Genomic DNA, 11,447 nt, shown 5'->3' with positions numbered 1-11,447 from the left:
CTGATACTGTCTCTCTGATACTGTCTCTCTGATACTGTCTCTCTCTGTCTCTCTCTCTCTGTCTCTCTGATACTGTCTCTGTCTCTCTGATACTGTCTCTCTGATACTGTCTCTGTCTCTCTGATACTGTCTCTCTGATACTGTCTCTGTCTCTCTGATACTTTCTCTGATACTGTCTCTCTCTGTCTCTCTGATACTGTCTCTCTGATACTGTCTATCTCTGTCTCTCTGATACTGTCTCTCTGATACTGTCTCTCTCTGTCTCTCTGATACTGTCTCTCTCTGTCTCTCTGATACTGTCTCTCTCTCTCTGTCTCTCTGATACTGTCTCTCTCTCTGTCTCGCTGATACTGTCTCTCTCTCTCTGTCTCTCTGATACTGTCTCTCTGATACTGTCTCTCTGATACTGTCTATCTCTGTCTCTGATACTGTCTCTCTCTCTCTGTCTCTCTGATACTGTCTCTCTCTCTCTGTCTCTCTGATACTGTCTCTGTCTCTCTCTCCGTCTCTCTGATACTGTCTCTGTCTCTCTCCCTGTCTCTCTGATACTGTCTCTGTCTCTCTCCCTGTCTCTCTGATACTGTCTCTGTCTCTCTCCCTGTCTCTCTGATACTGTCTCTGTCTCTCTCCCTGTCTCTCTGATACTGTCTCTGTCTCTGATACTGTCTCTCTCTCTGATACTGTCTCTGTCTCTCTGATACTGTCTCTCTCTGTCTCTCTCTCTCTGTCTCTCTGATACTGTCTCTGTCTCTCTCTCTGTCTCTCTGATACTGTCTCTCTGATACTGTCTCTCTGATACTGTCTGTCTCTCTGTCTCTCTGATACTGTCTCTCTCTGTCTCTCTGATACTGTCTCTCTCTGTGTCTCTGATAGTGTCTCTCTCTGTCTCTCTCTCTCTGTCTCTCTGATACTGTCTCTGTCTCTCTCTCTGTCTCTCTGATACTGTCTCTCTGATACTGTCTCTCTGATACTGTCTGTCTCTCTGTCTCTCTGATACTGTCTGTCTCTGATACTGTCTCTGTCTCTCTGATACTGTCTCTGTCTCTCTGATACTGTCTCTGTCTCTCTGATACTGTCTCTGTCTCTCTCTGTCTCTCTGATACTGTCTCTCTCTCTGATACTGTCTCTCTCTGTCTCTCTGATACTGTCTGTCTCTCGGATACTGTCTGTCTCTCGGATACTGTCTGTCTCTCGGATACTGTCTGTCTCTCGGATACTGTCTGTCTCTCGGATACTGTCTGTCTCTCTGATACTGTCTCTCTCTCTGTCTCTCTGATACTGTCTCTCTGTCACTGTCTGTCTCTCTGATACTGTCTGTCTCTCTGATACTGTCTGTCTCTCTGATACTGTCTCTCTGATACTGTCTCTCTGATACTGTCTCTCTGATACTGTCTCTCTCTCTGTCTCTCTGATTCTGTCTCTGATTCTGTCTCTCTCTCTCTCTGTCTCTCTGATTCTGTCTCTCTCTCTCTTTGATTCTGTCTCTGTCTCTGATACTGTCTCTCTGATACTGTCTCTCTCTCTCTGTCTCTCTGATACTGTCTCTCTCTCTGTCTCTCTGATTCTGTCTCTCTCCCTGTCTCTCTGATACTGTCTGTCTCTCTGATACTGTCTCTCTCTCTGATACTGTCTCTCTCTCTGATACTGTCTCTCTCTCTGTCTCTGTCTCTCTCTCTGTCTCTGTCTCTCTGATACTGTCTGTCTCTCTGATACTGTCTGTCTCTCTGATACTGTCTGTCTCTCTGATACTGTCTGTCTCTCTGATACTGTCTGTCTCTCTGATACTGTCTGTCTTTCTGATACTGTCTCTCTCTCTGTCTCTGTCTCTCTGATACTGTCTGTCTCTCTGATACTGTCTGTCTCTCTGATACTGTCTGTCTCTCTGATACTGTCTGTCTCTCTGATACTGTCTCTCTGATACTGTCTCTCTGATACTGTCTCTCTGATACTGTCTCTCTGATTCTGTCTCTCTGTCTCTCTGATTCTGTCTCTCTCTCTCTGTCTCTCTGATTCTGTCTCTTTCTCTCTGATTCTGTCTCTGTCTCTCTGATACTGTCTCTCTCTCTCTGATACAGTCTCTCTCTCTCTGATACTGTCTCTCTCTCTCTGTCTCTCTGATACTGTCTCTCTGATACTGTCTCTCTGATACTGTCTCTCTGATACTGTCTCTCTGATACTGTCTCTCTGATACTGTCTCTCTCTCTCTCTGTCTGTCTGTCTCTCTGATACTGTCTCTCTGTCTCTCTGATACTGTCTCTCTGTCTCTCTGATACTGTCTCTCTGTCTCTCTGATACTGTCTCTCTGTCTCTCTGATACTGTCTCTCTGATACTGTCTCTCTGTCTCTCTGATACTGTCTCTCTGTCTCTCTAATACTGTCTCTCTGTCTATCTGATACTGTCTCTCTCTCTCTGTCTCTCTGATACTGTCTCTCTGTCTCTCTGATACTGTCTCTCTGATACTGTCTCTCTGATACTGTCTCTCTGATACTGTCTCTCTGTCTCTCTGATACTGTCTCTCTGTCTCTCTGATACTGTCTCTCTGATACTGTCTCTGTCTCTCTGATACTGTCTCTCTGATACTGTCTCTCTCTCTCTGTCTCTCTGATACTGTCTCTCTGTCTCTCTGATACTGTCTCTCTCTCTCTGTCTCTCTGCTACTGTCTCTCTCTCTCTGTCTCTCTGTCTCTCTGATACTGTCTCTCTGATACTGTCCCTCTGATACTGTCTCTCTGATACTGTCTCTCTGATACTGTCTCTCTGATACTGTCTCTCTGATACTGTCTCTCTCTCTCTGTCTCTCTCTCTCTGTCTCTCTGATACTGTCTCTCTGTCTCTCTGATACTGTCTCTCTCTCTCTGTCCCTCTGATACTGTCTCTCTGATACTGTCTCTCTGTCTCTCTGATACTGTCTCTCTGATACTGTCTCTCTGATACTGTCTCTCTGTCTCTCTCTCTGATACTGTCTCTCTGATACTGTCTCTCTGTCTCTCTGATACTGTCTCTCTGATACTGTCTCTCTGATACTGTCTCTCTGTCTCTCTCTCTGATACTGTCTCTCTGATACTGTCTCTCTGATACTGTCTCTCTCTCTCTGTCTCTCTCTCTCTGTCTCTCTCTCTCTCTGATACTGTCTCTCTGATACTGTCTCTCTCTCTCTGTCTCTCTCTCTCTGTCTCTCTCTCTCTCTGATACTGTCTCTCTGATACTGTCTCTCTGATACTGTCTCTCTCTCTCTGTCTCTCTCTCTCTGTCTCTCTCTCTCTCTGATACTGTCTCTCTGATACTGTCTCTCTCTCTCTGTCTCTCTGATACTGTCTCTCTCTCTGTCCCTCTGATACGGTCTCTCTGATACTGTCTCTCTGTCTCTCTGATACTGTCTCTCTCTCTGTCTCTCTGATACTGTCTCTCTGATACTGTCTCTCTGATACTGTCTCTGTCTCTCTCTCTGATACTGTCTCTCTGATACTGTCTCTCTGATACTGTCTCTCTGATACTGTCTCTGTCTCTCTGATACTGTCTCTCTCTCTGTCTCTCTGATACTGTCTCTCTGATACTGTCTCTCTCTGTCTCTCTGATACTGTCTCTGTCTCTGATACTGTCTCTCTGATACTGTCTCTCTCTGATACTGTCTTTCTCTCTGTCTCTCTGATACTGTCTCTCTGTGTCTCTGATACTGTTTCTGATACTGTCTCTCTCTGTCTCTCTGATACTGGCTCTCTCTCTCTGTCTCTCTGATACTGTCTGTCTCTCTCTCTTATACTGTCTCTCTGATACTCTCTCTGTCTCTCTGATTCTGTCTCTCTCTCTGATTCTGTCTCTCTCTCTGATACTGTCTCTCTCTCTGTCTCTCTCTCGGTCTCTCTGATACTGTCTCTCTGTCTCGTGTGTCTCTGTCTCTCTGATACTGTCTCTCTCTCTGTCTCTCTCTCTGTCTCTCTTTCTGTCCCTCTCTCGGTCTCTCTGATACTGTTTCTCTGTCTCGTGTGTCTCTGTCTCTCTGTCTCGTGTGTCTCTGTCTCTCTGATACTGTCTCTCTGTTTCTCTGTCTCTCTGTCTCTCTCTCTGTCTCATGTGTCTCTGTCTCGTGTGTCTCTGTCTCTCTGTGGGTGTCTCTCTATCTCGTGTCTCTCTGTCTCGTGTGTCTCTGTCTCGTGTGTCTCTGTCTCTCTGTGGGTGTCTCTCTGTCTCGTGTGTCTCTGTCTCTCTGTGGGTGTGTCTCTGTCTTTCTGTGGGTGTTTCTCAAAATGCATATTACCGTGCTCTGCAAGTTGGAGCATGAGTCCAAATCAAAGTATAAGAAACGGAGCACGGAATGCACTTCTCGAATGCGTACTCTGTTTGTATATATATTGAAGCATGCGTTGATGCAAACTTCAACAGAAAGAATGCAAAGAAATATGACGCAACCACTTAAAAAGTAATGCTAATTTTCTTTAAATCAATGGTGGCCATTATTTGAGCTGAAGGGAGAGAAGATACACTGACTTGCTGTGAATAGGCGATATTTCATTCCCTTGTTGCCTGACTACAATATTTTATCTTGATACGTTAATAAATACATGCTGTGTTCATTTTAGCACGCTTACCTGCCTACACTACCCACTGTAGCTAACTACTACAGTGAGCCAGATGGCCACGAAGAACTGATATCTACTGCACCTTGCATAACATTAGTTTTAGGTCTGTTTAACTAGCTAGCTGGCTTACGATTCACACATATCTAGGAGTGTGATAATACTAGCTGATAATTATCAAGTAAAACCTTTGCTTTGTGTATATATTATTTTGTCTGTGTTGCCATGGTCCTGGCAGTAGGGGGAGTGTGAGGGAATACAGTAGGGGGGAGTGTGAGGGAATACAGTAGGGGGAGTGTGAGGGGAATACAGTAGGGGGAGTGGGGGGAATACAGTAGGGGAGTGGAGGAATACAGTAGGGGGAGTGGGAGGGAATACAGTAGGGGGAGTGGGAGGGAATACAGTAGGGGGAGTGGGAGGGAATACAGTAGGGGGAGTGGGAGGGAATACAGTAGGGGGAGTGGGAGGGAATACAGTAGGGGAGTGGGAGGGAATACAGTAGGGGGGAGTGTGAGGGAATACAGTAGGGGGAGTGGGAGGAATACAGTAGGGGGAGTGAGGGAATACAGTAGGGGGAGTGTGAGGGAAATACAGTAGGGGGAGTGTGAGGGAATACAGTAGGGGGGAGTGTGAGGGAATACAGTAGGGGGAGTGTGAGGAATACAGTAGGGGGAGTGGGAGGAATACAGTAGGGGGAGTGGGAGGGAATACAGTAGGGGGAGTGTGAGGAATACAGTAGGGGGAGTGAGGGAATACAGTAGGGGGGAGTGAGGGAATACAGTAGGGAGTGGGAGGGAATACAGTAGGGGGAGTGGGAGGGAATACAGTAGGGGGAGTGGGAGGAATACAGTAGGGGAGTGGGAGGGAATACAGTAGGGGGAGTGTGAGGGAATACAGTAGGGGGAGTGTGAGGGGAATACAGTAGGGGGAGTGAGGGAATACAGTAGGGGGAGTGGGAGGGAATACAGTAGGGGGAGTGTGGGGGGAATACAGTAGGGGGAGTGGGAGGGAATACAGTAGGGGGAGTGTGGGAATACAGTAGGGGGAGTGTGAGGGAATACAGTAGGGGGAGTGGGAGGGAATACAGTAGGGGGGAGTGTGAGGGAATACAGTAGGGGGAGTGTGGGGGAATACAGTAGGGGGAGTGTGAGGGAATACAGTAGGGGGAGTGTGAGGGAATACAGTAGGGGGGAGTGGGAGGGAATACAGTAGGGGGAGTGTGGGGGAATACAGTAGGGGGAGTGTGGGGAATACAGTAGGGGGGAGTGGGAGGGAATACAGTAGGGGGAGTGTGGGGGAATACAGTAGGGGGAGTGGGGGGAATACAGTAGGGGGGAGTGTGGGGGAATACAGTAGGGGGAGTGGGAGGGAATACAGTAGGGGGGAGTGGGAGGGAATACAGTAGGGGGGAGTGGGAGGGAATACAGTAGGGGGGAGTGGGAGGGAATACAGTAGGGGGAGTGGGAGGGAATACAGTAGGGGAGTGGGAGGGAATACAGTAGGGGGAGTGGAGGGAATACAGTAGGGGGAGTGGGGGGAATACAGTAGGGGGAGTGGGAGGGAATACAGTAGGGGGAGTGGGAGGGAATACAGTAGGGGGAGTGGGAGGGAATACAGTAGGGGGAGTGGGAGGAATACAGTAGGGGGAGTGGGAGGGAATACAGTAGGGGGAGTGGAGGGAATACAGTAGGGGGAGTGGAGGAATACAGTAGGGGGAGTGGAGGGAATACAGTAGGGGAGTCGGAGGGAATACAGTAGGGGGAGTGGGAGGGAATACAGTAGGGGGAGTGGGAGGAATACAGTAGGGGGAGTGTGAGGAATACAGTAGGGGAGTGGGAGGGAATACAGTAGGGGGAGTGGAGGGAATACAGTAGGGGGAGTGGGAGGGAATACAGTAGGGGGGGAGTGGGGGGGAATACAGTAGGGGGAGTCTGAGGAATACAGTAGGGGGAGTGGGAGGGAATACAGTAGGGGGAGTGGGAGGGAATACAGTAGGGGGAGTCTGAGGGAATACAGTAGGGGGAGTGGGAGGGAATACAGTAGGGAGTGGGAGGGAATACAGTAGGGGGAGTGGGAGGGAATACAGTAGGGGGAGTGGGAGGGAATACAGTAGGGGGAGGGGGAGGGGAATACAGTAGGGGGAGTCGGAGGAATACAGTAGGGGGGAGTGGGAGGGAATACAGTAGGGGGAGTGTGAGGGAATACAGTAGGGGGAGTGGGAGGAATACAGTAGGGGGAGTGGGAGGGAATACAGTAGGGGGAGTGGAGGGAATACAGTAGGGGGGAGTGGGAGGGAATACAGTAGGGGGGAGTGAGGGAATACAGTAGGGGGAGTGGGAGGGAATACAGTAGGGGGAGTGGGAGGGAATACAGTAGGGGGAGTGAGAGGAATACAGTAGGGGGAGTGTGAGGGAATACAGTAGGGGAGTGGGAGGAATACAGTAGGGGGGAGTGGGAGGGAATACAGTAGGGGGGAGTGGGAGGAATACAGTAGGGGGAGTGGGAGGGAATACAGTAGGGGGAGTGGGAGGAATACAGTAGGGGGAGTGTGGGAATACAGTAGGGGGAGTGTGAGGGAATACAGTAGGGGGTGGGGAATACAGTAGGGGGAGTGGGAGGGAATACAGTAGGGGGAGTGGGAGGGAATACAGTAGGGGGGAGTGGGAGGGAATACAGTAGGGGGGAGTGGGAGGGAATACAGTAGGGGGAGTGGGAGGGAATACAGTAGGGGGGAGTGGGAGGGAATACAGTAGGGGGAGTGTGAGGGAATACAGTAGGGGGAGTGGGAGGGAATACAGTAGGGGGAGTGGGAGGGAATACAGTAGGGGGAGTGGAGGGAATACAGTAGGGGGAGTGTGAGGGAATACAGTAGGGGGAGTGGGGGGAATACAGTAGGGGGAGTGGGAGGGAATACAGTAGGGGGAGTGGGAGGGAATACAGTAGGGGGAGTGGGAGGGAATACAGTAGGGGGAGTGGGAGGGAATACAGTAGGGGGGAGTGTGAGGGAATACAGTAGGGGGAGTGTGAGGAATACAGTAGGGGGGAGTGGGAGGAATACAGTAGGGGGAGTGTGAGGGAATACAGTAGGGGGAGTGGGAGGGAATACAGTAGGGAGTGTGAGGGAATACAGTAGGGGGAGTCGGAGGGAATACAGTAGGGGGGAGTGGGAGGGAATACAGTAGGGAGTCTGAGGGAATACAGTAGGGGGAGTGGGAGGGAATACAGTAGGGGGAGTGGGAGGGAATACAGTAGGGGGAGGGGGGAGGGAATACAGTAGGGGAGTGTGAGGGAATACAGTAGGGGGGAGTGGGAGGGAATACAGTAGGGGGAGTGTGGGGGAATACAGTAGGGGGAGTGGGAGGAATACAGTAGGGGGGAGTGTGAGGGAATACAGTAGGGGGAGTGGGAGGGAATACAGTAGGAGTGTGAGGAATACAGTAGGGGGAGTGTGAGGAAACAGTAGGGGGAGTGTGAGGGAATACAGTAGGGGAGTGTGGAGGGAATACAGTAGGGGGGAGTGTGAGGGAATACAGTAGGGGGAGTGGGAGGGAATACAGTAGGGGAGTGTGGGGAATACAGTAGGGGGGAGTGGGAGGGAATACAGTAGGGGGGAGTGTGAGGGGAATACAGTAGGGGGGAGTGGGAGGGAATACAGTAGGGGAGTGGGAGGGAATACAGGTAGGGGGAGTGTGAGGGAATACAGTAGGGGGAGTGTGAGGAATACAGTAGGGGGGGAGTGGGAGGGAATACAGTAGGGGGAGTGGAGGGAATACAGTAGGGGGAAGTGGGAGGGAATACAGTAGGGGGGAGTGGGAGGGAATACAGTAGGGGAGTGGGAGGGAATACAGTGGGGGGAGTGTGAGGGAATACAGTAGGGGGAGTGGGAGGGAATACAGTAGGGGGAGTGGGAGGGAATACAGTAGGGGGAGTGGAGGGAATACAGTAGGGGAGTGGGAGGAATACAGTAGGGGGAGAGGTGAGGGAATACAGTAGGGGGAGTGGGAGGAATACAGTAGGGGGAGTGGGAGGGAATACAGTAGGGGGAGGAGGGAATACAGTAGGAGGAGTGTGAGGGGAATACAGTAGGGGAGTGTGAGGGAATACAGTAGGGGGAGTGTGAGGGAATACAGTAGGGGGGAGGAGGAATACAGTAGGGGGGAGTGTGAGGGAATACAGTAGGGGAGTGTGGGAGGGAATACAGTAGGGGGGAGTGGGAGGAATACAGTAGGGGGAGTGTGAGGGAATACAGTAGGGGAGTGGGAGGAATACAGTAGGGGGGAGTGTGAGGGAATACAGTAGGGGGAGTGTGAGGAATACAGTAGGGGGAGTGGGAGGGAATACAGTAGGGGGTAGTGTGAGGGAATACAGTAGGGGGAGTGAGGAATACAGTAGGGGGAGTGGGAGGAATACAGTAGGGGGAGTGGGAGGGAATACAGTAGGGGGGTGGAGGGAATACAGTAGGGGGAGTGGGAGGGAATACAGTAGGGGGAGTGTGAGGGAATACAGTAGGGGGGAGTGTGAGGAATACAGTAGAGGGAGTGGGAGGGAATACAGTAGGGGGAGTGGGGGAATACAGTAGGGGGAGTGAGGGAATACAGTAGGGGGAGTGGGAGGAAACACAGTAGGGGGAGTGGGAGGGAATACAGTAGGGGAGTGGGAGGAATACAGTAGGGGGAGTGGAGGGAATACAGTAGGGGGAGTGGGAGGGAATACAGTAGGGGAGTGGGAGGGAATACAGTAGGGGGGAGTGGGAGGGAATACAGTAGGGGGAGTGGAGGGAATACAGTAGAGGGGAGTGTGAGGAATACAGTAGGGGAGTGGGAGGGAATACAGTAGGGGGAGTGGGAGGAATACAGTAGGGGGAGGGAGGAATACAGTAGGGGGAGGAGGGAATACAGTAGGGGGAGTGGGAGGAATACAGTAGGGGGAGTGTGAGGGAATACAGTAGGGGGAGTGGGAGGGAATACAGTAGGGGGAGTGGGAGGAATACAGTAGGGGAGTGAGGGAATACAGTAGGGGGAGTGGGAGGAATGCAGTAGGGGAGTGGAGGGAATACAGTAGGGGGAGTGAGGGAACACAGTAGGGGGAGTGGGAGGAATACAGTAGGGGGGAGTGAGGAATACAGTAGGGGGAAGTGGGAAGGAATACAGTAGGGGGAAGTTGAGGGAATACAGTAGGGGGAGTGGGAGGGAATACAGTAGGGGAGTGTGAGGGAATACAGTAGGGGGAGTGTGAGGAATACAGTAGGGGGAGTGGGAGGGAATACAGTAGGGGGAGTGTGAGGGAATACAGTAGGGGGGAGTGGGAGGGAATACAGTAGGGGGGAGTGGGAGGAATACAGCAGGGGGAGGGAGGGAATACAGTAGGGGGGTGGGAGGGAATACAGAAGGGGGAGTGAGGGAAATACAGTAGGGGAGTGGGGAAATACAGTAGGGGAGTGGGAGGGAATACAGTAGGGGAGTGAGGGGAATACAGTAGGGGGAGTGGGAGGAATACAGTAGGGGGAGTGGAGGGAATACAGTAGGGAGTGGGAAATACAGTAGGGGAGTGTGGGGAATACAGTGGGGGAGGGAGGAATACAGTAGGGGGAGTGGGGGGAATACAGTAGGGGGAGTGGGAGGGAATACAGTAGGGGGAGTGGGGGAATACAGTAGGGGGAGTGGGAGGGAATACAGTAGGGGAGTGGGAGGAATACAGTAGGGGGAGTGGGAGGAATACAGTAGGGGGAGTGAGGAAATACAGTAGGGGGAGTGTGAGGGAATACAGTAGGGGGAGTGTGAGGGAATACAGTAGGGGGAGTGGGGGGAATACAGTAGGGGGAGTGGAGGAATACAGTAGGGGGAGTGTGAGGGAATACAGTAGGGGGAGTGGAGGAATACAGTAGGGGGGAGTGGGGGAATACAGTAGGGGGAGTGTGAGGGAATACAGTAGGGGGAGTGTGAGGGAATACAGTAGGGGGAGAGGAGGGAATACAGTAGGGGAGGAGGAATACAGTAGGGGGAGTGGGAGGGAATACAGTAGGGGGAGTGGGAGGAATACAGTAGGGGGAGTGGGAGGAATACAGTAGGGGAGTGAGGGAATACAGTAGGGGGGAGTGGGAGGGAATACAGTAGAGGGAGTGTGGGGGAATACAGTAGGGGAGTGGGAGGAATACAGTAGGGGGGAGTGAGGGAATACAGTAGGCGGGAGTGTGAGGGAATACAGTAGGGGAGTGGGAGGGAATACAGTAGGGGGAGTGGGGGGAATACAGTAGGGGGAGTGTGAGGGAATACAGTAGGGGGTGGAGGAATACAGTAGGGGGAGTGGGAGGAATACAGTAGGGGGAGTGTGAGGGAATACAGTAGAGGGAGTGGGAGGGAACACAGTAGGGGGAAGTGGGAGGGAATACAGTAGGGGGAGTGAGGGAATACAGTAGGAGTCTGAGGGAATACAGTAGGGGGGTGGGAGGAATACAGTAGGGGAGTGGAGGAATACAGTAGGGGGAGTGGGGGGAATACAGTAGGGGGGAGTGGAGGGAATACAGTAGGGGGAGTGGAGGGAATACAGTAGGGGAGTGGGAGGGAATACAGTAGGGGGAGTGGGAGGAATACAGTAGGAGAGTGGGAGGAATACAGTAGGGGGAGTGGGAGGAAACACAGTAGGGGGAGTGGAGGGAATACAGTAGGGGGAGTGGAGGGAATACAGTAGGGGGAGTGAGATACAGTAGGGGAGTGTGAGGGAACACAGTAGGGGAGTGTGAGGGAATACAGTAGGGGGAGTGGGAGGAATACAGTAGGGGGAGTGAGGGAATACAGTAGGGGAGTGTGAGGGAATACAGTAGGGGGATGTGAGAATACAGTAGGGGGGAGTGAGGGAATACAGTAGGGGGAGTG

Source organism: Coregonus clupeaformis, chromosome 30 (assembly GCF_020615455.1).
Source record: "Coregonus clupeaformis isolate EN_2021a chromosome 30, ASM2061545v1, whole genome shotgun sequence".
Taxonomy (NCBI): Eukaryota; Metazoa; Chordata; class Actinopteri; order Salmoniformes; family Salmonidae; genus Coregonus; species Coregonus clupeaformis.
Note: the sequence above shows the minus strand (reverse complement) of the source record.